Source organism: Panthera uncia, chromosome F2 (assembly GCF_023721935.1).
Source record: "Panthera uncia isolate 11264 chromosome F2, Puncia_PCG_1.0, whole genome shotgun sequence".
In the NCBI taxonomy this organism is placed as follows: domain Eukaryota; kingdom Metazoa; phylum Chordata; class Mammalia; order Carnivora; family Felidae; genus Panthera; species Panthera uncia.
In genome coordinates, this window is record NC_064812.1 from 41,280,305 (window position 1) to 41,295,675 (window position 15,371).

At 41.9% G+C, this 15,371-nt stretch overlaps 1 protein-coding gene across 7 annotated transcripts in view; it reads left to right on the top strand.

Moving 5' to 3' along the window:
* Positions 1-12,739: 12,739 nt before the first annotated feature.
* The window catches only part of TP53INP1 (tumor protein p53 inducible nuclear protein 1), a 155,269-nt gene continuing 152,637 nt past the window's right edge, over positions 12,740-15,371 (top strand). For 2 of the 7 annotated variants that reach the window (XM_049633102.1, XM_049633106.1), the window contains exons 1-2: positions 12,740-13,336; positions 14,554-14,590. The gene's annotated coding sequence lies outside the window, so the exon portion shown is untranslated. Of the gene's footprint in view, positions 13,337-13,404; positions 14,439-14,553; positions 14,591-15,371 lie in introns of those variants that run through there. The other 5 variants (XM_049633107.1, XM_049633113.1, XM_049633104.1 and 2 more) reach the window with 3 other exon arrangements.

Genomic DNA, 15,371 nt, shown 5'->3' on the forward strand with positions numbered 1-15,371 from the left:
AAATCCTACATTATTTGGTCTTTGCTGACTGGTTTCTTTCATGTATCAAGCATGAGTACTTCTTCCTTTGTATTGCCGGATAATATTCTATGATATGGATGTCCTGTATTTATTCATCAGTTGACATTTGGGTTGTTTCCACTTTGGGGCTATTATGAATAATGTTGCTGTGAACATTTTGTGTTCAGGCTTTTGTGTTGACCTGTGTTCCTTTCTCTTGAGTATATACCTCAAAATGGAACTGCTGGGTTATATGTTACCTCTATGTTTAACTTTTTGAGGCATCGCCAAACTTTTCCAAAGTGGTTGCACCATTTTACTTTCCCATTAGCAGTACAGGAGGGTTCCTCTTTCCCAACACCTGCTGTCTCTGATTACAGCATGTGAAGTCTCTCTGGTTTTCATTTACATTTTCCTAAGGGTTAATGACGGTGTGGATCTTTTCATGTGCTTATTGGCTATTTGCATGTCTTCTTAGAAGTGTCTATTACATCCTTTGTTCTAGGTTGTTATCAGTGAGTTGTAGGAGTTATTTATGTAATCTGAATACAATACTCTCATCAAAAGCACCATTTACAAATGTTTTCTCCCATTCTGTAAGTTGTCTTTTCACTTTCTTGGTGGTATTGTTTGAAGCACGAGTTTAATGAAGTCCAGTTTATCAATTTTTTCTTTTATTGATTGTGCTTCTGGTGTCATTGCCTAACATAAGATCATGAAGATTTACTTCAGTGTTTTCTTCTAACTCTGAGTCTGATTAGGACTCTTGGTTATTGATACCCAGAACATATCGTTAATATTACCTCCAAAATTGGAGTTGGAAATGATTTCCTAGTAAATTAAATCATTCGTTAGCAAATTTCCAGCCAAGTGAAACAGCAGTGCGTTCCTATCAGCCTTCTGTTTCAAGCCAGTAGGGTAAAACCTTTTGGATGTACTGCGGGCAGACTCAGAAAAATATTCCATATGCTGATGACATGGTTTATTGTTATTTGGAGCTGCCTTAATATATATTTGGTTTTGTACTCCAATTACTATCAGAATGTCTCAAGATAAACTAAGTTTTTTTGTTTGTTTGTTTTTTTGGGTGTGTGTGTGTGTGGTTTTTTTAAGAGCGAGAGAGCATGAGCTAGCAGGGCAAAGACAGGAAAAGAGAATCCCTAGCAGGCTTTTCCCTGACAACACAGAGCCTGACTGGGGGCTTGAACTCATGAACCGTGAGATTGTGACCTGAGCCAAAACCAAGAGCTGGAGGCTTAACCGACAGAGCCACCCAAGCACCCCTAGATAAACTATTGTGAAAGTAATAGGGTAAAACTGTTAAGTTTAAATTTTTTATATATTTTATAGGAATATTTTGATGACTTGAAGAAACCAAAATTCCAGAGCTACTTAAGGCAAACTTTGTACCTCATAAACATGTATTGAGCACTTTTAATGTGTCTACTACTGTGGAAAAGAATGAGCTGTTTAAACTCACGATTCTCATGATTTTCATGACCTTGGTATTTCTAAAGATGATGCACCAGTGATCTTTAGGATGCCCCTCAGTGGAAGTTTGTCTGATAATTCCTTATTATTAAATTCAGTTACGCATCTGTGTAGCAGGAGTATCACAGAAGCTGTGTTTCCTCATCATGTCAGGTGTGCTCAATTTCAATTTGTCCCATTACTTATGTTCACTTTGATCACTTCATTGGGTGGTATATGCTAGACTTTTTCATTATAAAGTCACTTTTTCTGATAAGTATTTTGTGAAGTTATACTTTGGAGACTATGTAGAAATTATATTCCTCATCAAACTTTCATTTTGTTCATTTCTTTAATGGACTCATGGTTTCTTAGTTCAGTGGTTCTCAAACTTGAGTGTCTGAGAATGCCTTGGAGGGCTTCTGAAAACATAGACTGCTAGACTCTCATCTCCAGAGTTCCTGATTTTGTAGGTCGGAGTAGGACCTGAAAATTTGCATTTCAGACCAGTTTCCAGGTGCTGCTGTTGCTGCTGGCCCAGGAACCATACTTCATTACCCTTTATTATCAGAATTTATTTTGATGCTCCTATTGTCCCTAAATTTGGTCAGTGGCAAGTTGGCTCCTGTGGTCTACTGACAAGTCATTATTTGAGTCCTTTACATTTTTGCTACAATAGTATGTTCTAGACTCATCTTGAATTTTCCCTGCCGCAACCCAGGAATTGGCCATTTCTCCAAAGAGCTGTTGTGTTTTTTAGTGGAGAGTGCTTTAAAGCCAAGGTCTGGGCAGTAGGTGTGCCTGTTGCTTTGGGAAGAGTACCACCCCCAGGTCCGTTTAGGAGACAAATCTAGGGAACATGTGTATGTGTGTGTGTAGATAGAAATCTAGATTTCGGGGCGCCTGGGTGGCGCAGTCGGTTAAGCGTCCGACTTCAGCCAGGTCACGATCTCGCGGTCCGTGAGTTCGAGCCCCGCGTCAGGCTCTGGGCTGATGGCTCAGAGCCTGGAGCCTGTTTCCGATTCTGTGTCTCCCTCTCTCTCTGACCCTCCCCCGTTCATGCTCTGTCTCTCTCTGTCCCAAAAATAAAAAAAAATAATAAAAAAAAATAAAAGAAATCTGGATTTCTACCTATCTCTATTGAAATTATGACTTCATACTGATACTCCAAATATAACAACACTATAGGGTTTCTCTCTTCTCTGAGAGTAAAAGACTGGTTCTCATTAGCTTTAGTATTTTTAAATTATTTGATCAGTCTCCCTGTAGGTAACTTGTCTCTCATCACCACTGCTACCTCTCTCTCATATGGATACCTCTAACCCCATTCAGGCTCTGATGCTTCATACCAGGCTTTTCCTATCATGGATGCCCCCCTTATCCCACTTAGGCTCTAATACCCCATGCTGAGCCTCCCCCACTTCCACACTTCTGTGGATGTCTTCACCATGATTGTTCTCTAACACCTCATTCTAGGCTGCCCTCACATATGGATACCCTCCACACTTGGGTTCCAGTCCTCGTTAGTGGACCCCTTTTCTGTGGGGATACTCTCGTCACCCTGCCTATCTCTGACATCCCACTCTGAGCCATCCGCACACAAGGACCCTTCACCCTGTGAGGTCTCTGACTTCCTCATACCTGAGCACCCTCCTCACCCTGCTTGGGCTTTGACACCAGGCCCCCAGCCTTCCTCCTGTGTGAATGACCTTTTCACCATGCTTGGGATATAGAACTATGCTGCCCCCATGGAAGGATACCCTCTCTCATTCTGCTCAGGTTCCAACCACCAGGCCAAGCTGCTCCCCCCATGTGGACACATTGCTGTCTTTGGGCTCTGATTCCTTGCACCAGGCTATCTGCCCTCCCCCACCCATCACACCCCCTCCACACACTCTCCTCTAGTCTCTGACACCCCACACCAGCTGCTCCTTTGCACAGACCCCTGCTTTGTTCTGGCCCACCTAACGTCTGTAGGACTGAATTGTGCAGATGGAGAAGGGAAGGACTGCACATTATGTAACTCCTAACAAAGAAAGGGAGGTAGAGGAGAGAAAAAAGAGCAAGCAGGCAAAATGAACTCACTGGTAGCATATACAAATAAGACAGATAAAAGGAGAGGTCCAGAGGCAGGGTTGGAAAGCAGGAACCAGGCCCGCCCCTCACTCATCCTAACTTCACCCTAAGACCCCGAGGGGATTTGGAAACCATTATCAGTTGATATTTGTCAGAACACCCAAGTGTTAGGTTTCCCAAGATAACTTGGTTCCCACTTGTTCTTATTTAATGATGATTAAAAAGTAAAGGCGTAAAGTTATTTTCAGAGCTTTAGTTTAACTTACAAGTAAATCTGGGGCGCCTGGGTGGTTCAGTCGGCTGAGCGTCTGGCCTTGGCACAGGTCATGATCTCACGGTCCGTGGGTTCGAGCCCTGCGTTGGGCTCTGTGCTGACAGCTCAGAGCCTGGAGCCTGCTTTGGATTCTGTGTCTCCCTCTCTCTCTTCCCCTCCCCTGCTCATGCTCTGTCTCTGTCTCAAAAATAAATAAAAACATTAAAAAAATAATAACTTACAAGTAAATCGCAAATCAACTTGCTTTAACAGTGGTAGGACCTGACATAGAGTAAACTTGAGGTAGGAGACTTAGACCTCAGTCTGGATGAGGACTTCATGAATGAAATTTATTAAACTGTGAGAGAGTTTTAGTGAAAGGGCTTGAAGTGGATTTGAAGCACTCAGTTCTCTAGAAATTACTTTAAAATGTATTTCTGTGTTAGGAAAAATAAGTGGCCACTGTTACATACAATCCTACGCTTGCACATTTGAGCCAATATGATACACCATGGTGTGTTTCAGAAAAATAAAATATGTAAATAGAAACTTTGGTATTCACATGTACAAACGGAATGTTGCGAAATAAATGAACGTAATTATACAGAGCAGTGTGTCAAATAGAAGGAGAGCAAACTGCTATAGCAAGGGCAGTGAGGTTACAAGATTATATTTTTGAGTAGCTGGCTTTTTTTGAAACCAGTTTATTTTTAACTTGTTATAATAAAGCATATTTTGGCTTTTCAATTTTCATATTTGGCTTCTCAATTTTATAGGCTTCTATCTTTTAAAAGCAGTTCTCAGGGCTATTTTATCTAAATCTGCCAGTAGAGAAACTAAAAGCTGTGCTAATAAAAGTCAGGTTTTTCCTTGTTGCTTTGCATGAATAAAGGAGTGAAAAAGCGTATCTGATGTATAAACAAATGACTTATAAAATTGTTAATGATTTCCTAAGATTTTGATTCCATCAGTGTAACATCAAGTTTACAGTGATAGTTTGACGTTTTACATCTAATGGTTTAGAAATACCTCTTGTGACTTGGAATATTTTGTAGTAACTTTTAAGATATTAAAACCAGAAAGAATCGATGGCAAATATTAAAAGCAGTTTTCACTTGGCCAGTTGCTGAAATGCCAAATTATCTTAATGCCAACCAAAGCAAGTTGTAGAGTCTAGACTAGAAGGTGTAAATTAATATATGGTTGACCCTTGAACAACAAACACAGAGGATGGGGTGCCAATCCCCACGTGGTGGGACATCTGTGTATAACTTTTTACTCCCCCAAAACTTTACTAACAGCCTACTGTTGACCAAAAGACTCACGGATAAAATAAAGTCAAGTAACAAATATTTCGTATAAGTATTTTACACTCTATTCTTACAACAAGGGGAGCTAGAGGAAAGGAAATTATTAAGAAAGGCATAAGGAAGAGAAAATGCATTTGCAGTACTGTACCATATTTATCAATACCATAAGTTTATATTTTCTGTTTACAAGATGAATCATCTGTCATTACCTATGTCAATATTGTCTCGTATGATACAAAACACTGTAGCTATTATTATTGTTAACACTGGGCATCAAAAATGAAAAGATAATAAGAAAAAGAAATTCTTATTTACAAATACAACAATTCATGCATTGATAGTGAAGAAGCAGCAATATGATCGCTCTATGGTATCCCACTGTAATCAGTAGGATTGCTTCACAGTAGCCTAGTTTGTACACTAATGAATGGTTACAAACGTTTTTACGGCATACCACATTACCATCATATTTATAATACAGTATTAGAAGCATTGTTACATTTTTAAAAAACCACTTGCCTGTGATAACAGGCTAATGTGTAGTTTCTCCAATTATGAGAGAAGCACACTGTATGGCAATGTAATTCTCTGAAAGCAAGGTTATAAAACAGTAAGATAACTAACATATTACTTATTTTCTATTAACTATCACTCACTTCATGCCTATGTGAGGATAAGCTATCTACTTCCATACAAGTCTGGCACACGATGTTCTCCACAATGAATACTTAGGCGTGATGATGATGATGGCACCAAAACGTCTCCTACAGTTCTTGCTGGACAGTTATCAGGTTTTCACACAAAGACACACACATACACAACAGATAGGTTTTTCAGCTATACAGCATGATGATTATTTACTATTCAGTAAGTGGAAGTGGATCATCATCACGGTCTTCATCCTCCTCATCTTCACATAGGCTGAGGAGGAACCCCTTCACATAGGGGTTGGTCTTGCTCTCCCAGGGGTGGCAGAGACACAAGGCGTGGCAGACGTGGAAGTAGAGGCAGGTGAGGCAGGCACACTGAGTGGAACTTTATGGAAATGCATCAAATTCCTGACTGTCTCACTTTTTTTTATTTCTCTAAAACTACTTCTATATGGTACCAATCCTTCCACCATTTGCTTTCATTTCAGTGCCCATGTCTCAGAAGGGTCCGTGTCATAACAGAAGTCAAGAGCAGTCTTGAATAACCAGAACCCTTCCACAAGTTTGTCTAATGTCAGTTTGTTTTCTGGCACCGCTTCTTGTACGTCTTCTTCCTCATCAGCTGGCCCTGGTTTGGACTAACTCATCTCCATTGGGTGTTCTTCTGTTAATTCCTCTGGTGTGGTGTCTGTTAGCTCTTGAATTTCTCTAAGATCCATATCTTGAAACCTTTCACTTTCCACCTTTTTCTTTTCTTTCTTTCTTTTTTCTTTTTTCTTTCTTTCTTTTTTTTTTTTTTTTTTGCTATATCCACAATCTCTTTCATGATTTCCATGATTGGTTCTGCTGTAAATCCTGTGAAGTCATGCACAACATCTAGACACAGTTTTCTGCAGCAGGAATTTATTGTTTCAGGCTTGATGGCTTACATAGCTTTTTCTGTAACAACAGTATCTTCAGTGGTGTAACTCTTCCAAACTTTCATGCTGTTCTGTCTGTTGGGGTTCTCCTCTGTAGTGTTGACAATCTTTTCTACAGAGTACCATGTGTAATAAGCTTTAAAGGTCCTCACGACTCCCTGATCTAAAGGCTGAATTAGAAACGTTATATCTGGGGACAAGTAAACACCTTCACCTTTGAACTCATGGAGTTCTAGGCGGTCAGAGCATTTGTCCAATATCAAAACAACTTTAGAAGGCAGTCCCTTATTGACAGGGTACTTCCTGACTTCAGGGACAAAGCATTGATGGAATAAATACAGAAAAGTGTTTCTCGTTGTCCATGCCTTCTTATTGTACAACCAAATACCTGATAGCTTGTGTTTTACCTCTTTCCTTCAAGGCTTGGGTGTTAGCAACTTTATAAATAAGGGTAGTCCTGATCATAAACCCATAAACTACATTTGCATTTGCCTATCCCTTCCTGCCTTAAATCCTGGTGCTCGTTTCTCTTCCTTACTAATAAATGTCCTTTGTGGCATTTTTTCCCCACAGAATAGGGTACTTTGACCTGCATTAAAATTTTTTCAGGTAGATATCCTGATTCTCCTCAGTGATTTTCTTTTCTTTTCTTTTTTTCTTTTTTGTTTTGTTTATTTTATTTTACATAGAGAGCAGGGAGGGGTGGGGTATACGAGTAGAGGGGCAGAGGGAGAGAGATGATCCCAAGCAGGCTCCACACTCAGCATGGAGCCTGATGCGGGGCTCCATCCCACAACCCTGGGATCATGACCTGAGCTGAAGTAAAGAGTCAGGTGCTCAACTGACTGAGCCATCCAGGCGCCCTTCTTTTCTTTTCTTTTCTTTTCTTTTCTTTTCTTTTTTAAGTTTATATATTTTTCTTTTCTTTTTTAAATATTTATTCATTTTGAGGGAAAGAGAGAGAGAGCACAAGCATGAGTGGGGGAGGGACAGAAAGAGAGGGGCTGTCGGTACAGAGCCCAACTCAGGGCTCAAACTCACAAACCATGAGATCATGACCTGAGCTGAAGTCAGATGCTTAACTGACTGAGCCACCCAGGCGCCCTTGTTTCTGCTTTTTTAAATGTTTGTTTGGTTTTTAGATTCTACCTGTAAGTGAAATCATATGGTATTTGAGATATTTCACTTAGCATAATACTCTCTAGGTCCATCCATGTTCTCAAAATGGCAAGATCTCATTCTTTTCTATAACCAAGTTATACTCTATTTTATATATAAATATATATTTACATATAAATATATATTTACATATAAATATATATATATATTTACATATATATATATATATATATATATATATATATAAAGCCACATCTCCTTATCCATTCACTATCAGTAAACATTTAGGTTGCTTCCATATCTTGGCTATTGTAAATAATGCTGCAATAAACATAGAGGTGCATTATCTTTTTGAGTTAGTGTTTTCATTTTCTTTGGGTAAATACCAGTAGTGGAATTACTGGATCATATGGTATTTCTATTTTTAATTTTTTTTAGGAATTTCCCTACTGTTGTCCACAGCGGCTGCACCAATTTACATTCCCAACAGTGCACAAGTGTTCCTTCTCCACATTCTCGCCAACATTTGTTATTTCTTGTCTTTTTGATATTAGACAGTCCAACAGGTGTAAGGTAATAGTGATTTTAATTTACATTTCCCTGATGATTAGTTATATTGAGCATCTTTTCATATATCTTTTGTCCTCAACAGTTTTCTTATTGGTGTCTGGGATGTCATCTGTTACCTCTCGGTCATCAGAAACTGCTCCTCCTGTTATCTTGACATTTTTTAAGCCAAACCTCTTTCTAAAATTATTAAACCATCCTTTACTGGCACTAAATTCTCCAGCTTTAGATCTTCCACCTTTCTTTTGCTTTAAGTTGTCATATAATGACTTTGCTTTTTCTCGAATCATATTAGAGTCCATAGGTGTGCCTTTCTTCTAGCAATCCTGCACCCACATGAAAGCTGCATTTTCAATATATAAAATAAAACAGTATTTTGCAAAGAGTGCAAGGTTTTTGCACCTGCTGGCATAGCTGCAGCAACAACTTCATGAATTTCCTTCTCTTTTTTTACAATGATCCTGACGCTGGATTCATTTATCTTGAAATGGTGGGCAACTGCAAGGTGCAGACCTTAGTCTATGGTACGTACCTTGCAATTCAACTTCCTCTTGTAATGTCACAACTTTTCTCTGCTTCTTGGGAGCACTTGTGGCATCACTAGTGGCACTTCACATGGGTCTCAGGATGTTATTCCAGGTTTATGGTACTGTCCTCACATGATAAAAAATATGTGGGAACCATGAGAGATCAGTGTTTACGGTGATACACAATCACTGGAAAGAAGCTCTTCACGGAGATGATTAGCGTCACATGACTTTTTAAACGGGTCCTCACACTGGAGCTCAGTGCAACAGCAGCAACAGGAGGTGGCTATGAAATTATTGCAGTAGCACCGTAATTTTATGCAATTATGATTTAATACCACATCTGTACGTTTGTTTATATTTTCTCAACTGCGAATAGCAACATGTACAATCGGTGTTTGTGTGCATAAATTTTGATAAGTTTTAACTTTTTATAAGACATTTGTGTATATTTTATGGTAGTGATAAAATAGCCTAGAATCTATACGTATTTTATACATTCATGACATACTTAATTTTCTTCGATATTTCTAGGCTACACAGTTTGTAACTTTCTCTAAATTTTCACAAATCTTCAAAAACATTTCCAATATATTTATTGAAAAAAATTTACATATAAGTGGACCCATGCATTCAAACCCATGTTGTTCAAGGATCAGTTGTATTTTGGATATTATTTCTACACATAAGGATGGATGTAGGAGAGTTTTAAGAGGCCTTATGAGCCTAATAAAAGGTGCTTGACCAAGCTTGGGGTCTAGCCTGGAGATGATTAGTACAGAATCAAACTATGTCAAAGAAAATTAAAAATAGACTTACCCTATGACCCAGCAGTAGCACTGCTAGGAATTTACCCCAGGGATACAGGAGTACTGATGCATAGGGGCACTTTTACCCCAATGTTTATAGCAGCACTCTCAACAATAGCCAAATTATGGAAAGACCCTAAATGTCCATCAACTGACGAATGGATAAAGAAGTTGTGGTTTATATACACAATGGAGTACTACGTGGCAATGAGAAAGAATGAAATATGGCCCTTTGTAGCAACATGGATGGAACTGGAGAGTGTGATGCTAAGTGAAATAAGCCATACAGAGAAAGACAGATACCATATGGTTTCACTCTTATGTGGATCCTGAGAAACTTAACAGAAACCCATGGGGGAGGGGAAGAAAAAAAAAAAGAGGTTAGAGTGGGAGAGAGCATAAGAGACTCTTAAAAACTGAGACCAAACTGAGGGTTGATGGGGGGTGGGAGGGAGGGGAGGGTGGGTGATGGGTATTGAGGAGGGCACCTTTTGGGATGAGCACTGGGTGTTGTACGGAAACCAATTTGACAATAAATTTCATATACTGAAAAAAATAACTATGTCAAAGAGGAATTTGAGGTTAACCACATGCTAGATAATTCCATTTAGACACAGTAGAAGACACACAGGTGTGATTCAAAACCCTTGGGTGCAATGTGACGTTGGGAACACTGGTTTAGATGTAAGTGAGAAAGTATAAGCATGAAAGATAAACAAGACCAGTTGTTTACAGCTAACATACAGTTAGGCAAATTGCTCAAGAGCATGACAAAATTAGAAGGAGGTGGGCAGAGTCGGGCTTGGCTGAAGGGCATGTGAAAGAAAGGGGAAGAGGAACAAATGAGTTATTTTCATTTGTCCGAAAGAATGAAGGGAAGAATTTCGGGGGGGGGGTACGTAAAAGAATGGGGAGTTTTCCTGGAAAAGCTTCCAGGAGAAAACATAGAAGATAGATCTCAGCTTGGTGTGGGTGTTGGGAGGATGGGACAGATGACTTTCATGACAATAAGCAATAAACAAGAGCAGCAGCAAGAAATAGTAAGTGGGAGAAGATTGCTCTTAAGAGGAAACGAGAGGGCCGTGATTCAAGTTTGTCTCAAGCCAGCAGAGGAGGAAAAGGAGGGAGAGGAGACCACCCAGGGGAATTAACAAGGGAAAGGTGAGATGGGATAAGAATAAGAGGTTCACTGTAGAAATGTCAAGTCTCCCAGAAAAGAGATATTGAAGCATAGAACCAGAGAAACCAGTAGAACATGAGATAAAGGCAGAGCAGGAGAAGAAGGATATTAACATCATAACACTTGAGTAGCGGGTACAACCATGCTACTTAAGTAGGCGAGGAATGAGAAATTCTAGAGATGGGGCCTCTAGATGGAAAACTCCAATGTGATACAGAGAGGGCTGCTTCCTGTGCAGGGGGTTCTCCCCCACCACAATGGGTTATTTGGGAAAGGGGGGCCCGGTGGGTAGACTCACGTGTGATCTGAAATACCTAACAAGAGCTTCCCACACCAATCAGAAGGTGACACCTGCTGAGGCACAAGGTCCTGGAGCCCTCACACTGTGCCCGGGACACAGGAGGTAGGGGAAGACATCCCAGAGGAAGGGCTGGGAAGAGCCCATCGTCGGGGGGACCAGGGAGGCAGATATTTGCCCAACCAGTAGGAAAGTACAGTAAACTGCACAATAGTATAATAAGTGGCGGCCAGTATTTAAACACAAAACACAGTCCTCACTATTGTGAAGTTAATTAAGAATAGTATTTTTCAGGGGTGCCTGGGTGGCTGAGTTGGTTGAGTGTCCCACTTCGGCTCAGGTCATGATCTCATGGCTTGTGAGTGCAAGCTCCACGTCGGGCTCTGTGCTTCAGATTCTGTGTCTCCCTCTCTCTCTGCCCCTCCCTGCTCGTATTCTCTCTCTCACACACACAAAAATAAAATAAAACGTGAAGAAGAAGAAGAAGAAGAAGAAGAAGAAGAAGAAGAAGAAGAGGAGGAGGAGGAGGAGGAGGAGGAGGAGGAGGAGGAGGAGGGGGAGGGGGAGGAGGAGGAGGAGGAGGAGGAGGAGGAGGAGGAGGAGGAGGAGGAGGAGATTTTTCAGGGCACCTAGGTGGCTCAGTCAGGTAAGCGTCTGACTCTTGGTTTCAGCTCAGGTCATGATCTCACGGTTTGTGGGTTCGAGCCCTGCATCCAGCTCTGTGCTGACAGTGTGAAGCCTGCTTGGGATTCTCTCTCCCTCTCTCTTTGCCCCTCCCCTGCTTGCTCTCTCCCTCTCAAAAGCAAATCAATAAACTTTAAAAAAGAAGAAGAATATTTTTCAAAATATTTTCACAAAAAGCACACACGATAGAGAAGCTTATTCTGAGCCCAGCTGACCCCACACTGAACTCAACAAGCGCAAATGATCCCCAGGCTGTGAGCTGACTAACCTTGCCCCACCCCCAAGATAGGAACTACCACCAGCTTGGAAGACAGGTGCCCATTGCCGGTTGTGCCACATCCCACTTCTCCCATGGAAGGGTACCACCGGGGTTTGAGGGAGCAAGTGGGGCACAGCCATGCTGGAACTTTCTGAGAACGACTGCTTCCATCCAGGAAAAAAGCACTAAAGCTCTGAGGTTTAAGAGGATGGTTGGAGATATAAATTGTAGAGGGAAAAATTCTGTTATCAAATATGAAAAGTAAGAATATTGACAACTCCCCCTTCCTTTCTCTCCTAAATAGTTGATAACCTATGTACATTTCTTCTAAATAAAGTGGCACCGGAAGGGAATTTCAGAGGGATGTTTAGGAAGGTAGTTTGGCTGAAAATAATCTTATGCCCGATTTCTGAAGCCAACGCCTTAGGTCACTGTGTGAGTAGTAGAGCCAGAATCTCCAGCACACTGTGAACAAGGGGAGTTGGCAGAGAGGAGCTACCACTGCAGACCCATCCTGGTGGGTTTACAACGTGTGGGAGACTTAGTGGGGGGGGGGGGGGGGTGTGGGGGGGTGGGAACTGAGTGAAGTCGGGGTAGAAAGAAGCAGAACCAGTCAGACAGTGTACAATAGAAGAATATTCAGCTCTTGCACCACTTGGGGGAAGGTAACGACTTTGAACCTTTCACTTCCATTTTCCGGAGGGAATCTAGAAAGAACCTAGCATGGGCGAGGCGTCACATTGGGACGCCATCTAATGTACATGCCTGTCCCTCTCCAGTCCTGGCAGGGCTCTAGGGGTCCAGGATCGGCCAGTCTGCAGCAGAGGTGAGAGAGTGATCACAGCGGGTAGAGGCCGTCAAGCCAGGTGGGCGCCCTGGACTCTAGGGCTCCGGCAGTAGGGAAGACTGCAGGGGGCGCTGTGCGTGGCAAGTGCAGGCACCTGCGATAAGACCCCGCGTGTGGACGAGATACTCCGCCCTGCGGCGGGAGGGAGGGACGGAGGGCTGGTGAGCGTTGGCCTTCGGCCTTCGTCTCCCAACGCCCCGGGGCGAGACTGGACTTTCCACAGTTAGCTGGACGAGGGGAGTCTTGAGAAATGGCGTTTTGTTGTAATCGGGTGTGTGCCACTCCCCGGCCCTGAACCGAATGTGCAAGAAAGATTGGAGGTTGTGAAATCCAAATCGGAAGACGCTGCCTCACTGCGGATACTGTGGTAAGAGTGGAAATGGGGGCCTCAAAGGCCAGGGGGGTGGGGGGGGAGGTGGTCAGCGTTACCCAGCACTTGGCGACTGTGTGTTACAAAGAAATGCAAAGTAAAATAAAAGGACAAGGGAAGGATATTTGGATCTCTTTTCAAGGAAGTACAGAATGGTAGGCAATGTTTTTTAAATGTTTTAAAAACACTTGGGGAGCCTGGGTGGCCGAGTCAGTTAAGCGTCCGACTTCGGCTCCGGTCATGATCTCGCAGCCTGTGAGTTCAAGCCCCGCGTTGGGCTCTGTGCTGACAGCTCAGAGCCTGGAGCCTGCTTCGGATTCTGTGCCTCCCTCTCTCTCTGCCCCTCCCCTGCTCATGCTCTGTCTCTCTCTCTCTCTGTCAAAAATAAATAAAACATTTTTTTAAAAAGTTTTAAAATAAAAACACTTAAGGTGAAAGCCAACGAAAAGTTTTAAACAGCAAGCAGTCATATGGCTGCACAGAAGTTTAAATGAAAGGCATAGGTCAAGGACACAAAGGCTGAGAAATGATACAGCAGCCAGAAAAGTGCAATTGTCATAGCCAAATGATAGAATGAAGAAAAGGTCTAGGGGATTTTAGGGGAAATATAAAAGGGAACAGAGTGTCTTACAACAAGAAAGAAAAAAAAAGTACCAAGTATCAGATATGGGGATGAAGAGTCTGGATAGCAGAAATATGGACTCCTACAAATGTGTAAGAAGCAGCCAGAAACAGGAAAAAGCAATGTAGAAAGGAGAAAGGGGAAGGTGTAAGCATGAAATTTGGCCCCTGGTAACCCCCCAAAACAACCATCTGTTCACCCAGAAGATAGCACACCCCTCCCTCAGGCAATGGTGGTGACCACCTTACAGCCATAGACTTCCTGTGGCTGGACATTAGGATGTACTGACCTGATTGCAGTGAGGGAGGGCGCTCCAGAGGACCACAGCATCTTTCCTCAGGATTCTGAGGAGAGTGTAAGAGAAGGGGCCACTTCCAGATTGACTGCTGGTTCTCAGGCAGCATTAGGAGAAGCTGAGATTAACTGAGAATTGAGTGCTGTTTGTGGCTGAGCAGTGGGCTATCCACAGTGATAAAGGTAAATAGCAAGGTAGATCTGGGGGCGTCATTGATACGAATCAATTAGCACTCAGAGAGCGTTATTGAGGCATTTTACAGCCTTGACAGAAAAATATTTTCTGTTTATTTTGCAGCCGGCCTTATCTGTCTGTCCTCCCAGCATGGTTAAAGGTAGGGCTGCTTTTTTTCTTTTTCGATTTGAGCTGGTTTTTACTGTTAAGTATCAGTCAGGTGTTTCTCTTTCAGTCCCATTTTGGCTGAGAGCAGACAATGTCAGTCCATAGGACAGTATTCTGTGAAATCCAGATCTTCCCCATAATCTGGGTTGATCTAAAGGCAGTTCAGAGAACATAACCTATAGTCAGATGAAAGAAAGCTTCTCATTCCTTCTGTTGCCCAATCAACTGTTGCTCATGTGATAGGGCAATGGCTATGCACTAGCTTCTGATCTCTGGAGGTCACACATTTGAATACTGCAACACAGACAGGTAGTAGTAGAATAGATTATGATCAGGGTGTGTTATCCATTTCTAAACCAAGAGCTAATTTACTCAAAATTATGCCAAGAAAACAGGTTCCAGCCCCAATCTGCAGAGCCTGTAGAACCAGATACAGGGGTATTAGCTAAATTACCTAATCTCTTGATTTCCATGTTTGTCCCTCAAATCTTTTTAATAATGTTGAAGATTCTAAAGAGGTCTATAGGAATGCAGGTACAACACTCTTCAAAGATGACCTGTGTTCTACCTTGAGAGGCCTGTATGGCATCTAGAGGGTTCCATCCTCAACCACTGCCTGTCTGATTTTATGAACCTTCTGGATGAAGCTTTCCATCACCTTAGTGACAGTGTCTAGTTCTCTTGCTATTCTCTGAGCCAGGGCTTATAGGATTTTTCTCATTCTTCAGGTCTTTTGTAAAGTATGGAATGAAAAGGCATGTGAAAAGATAGCC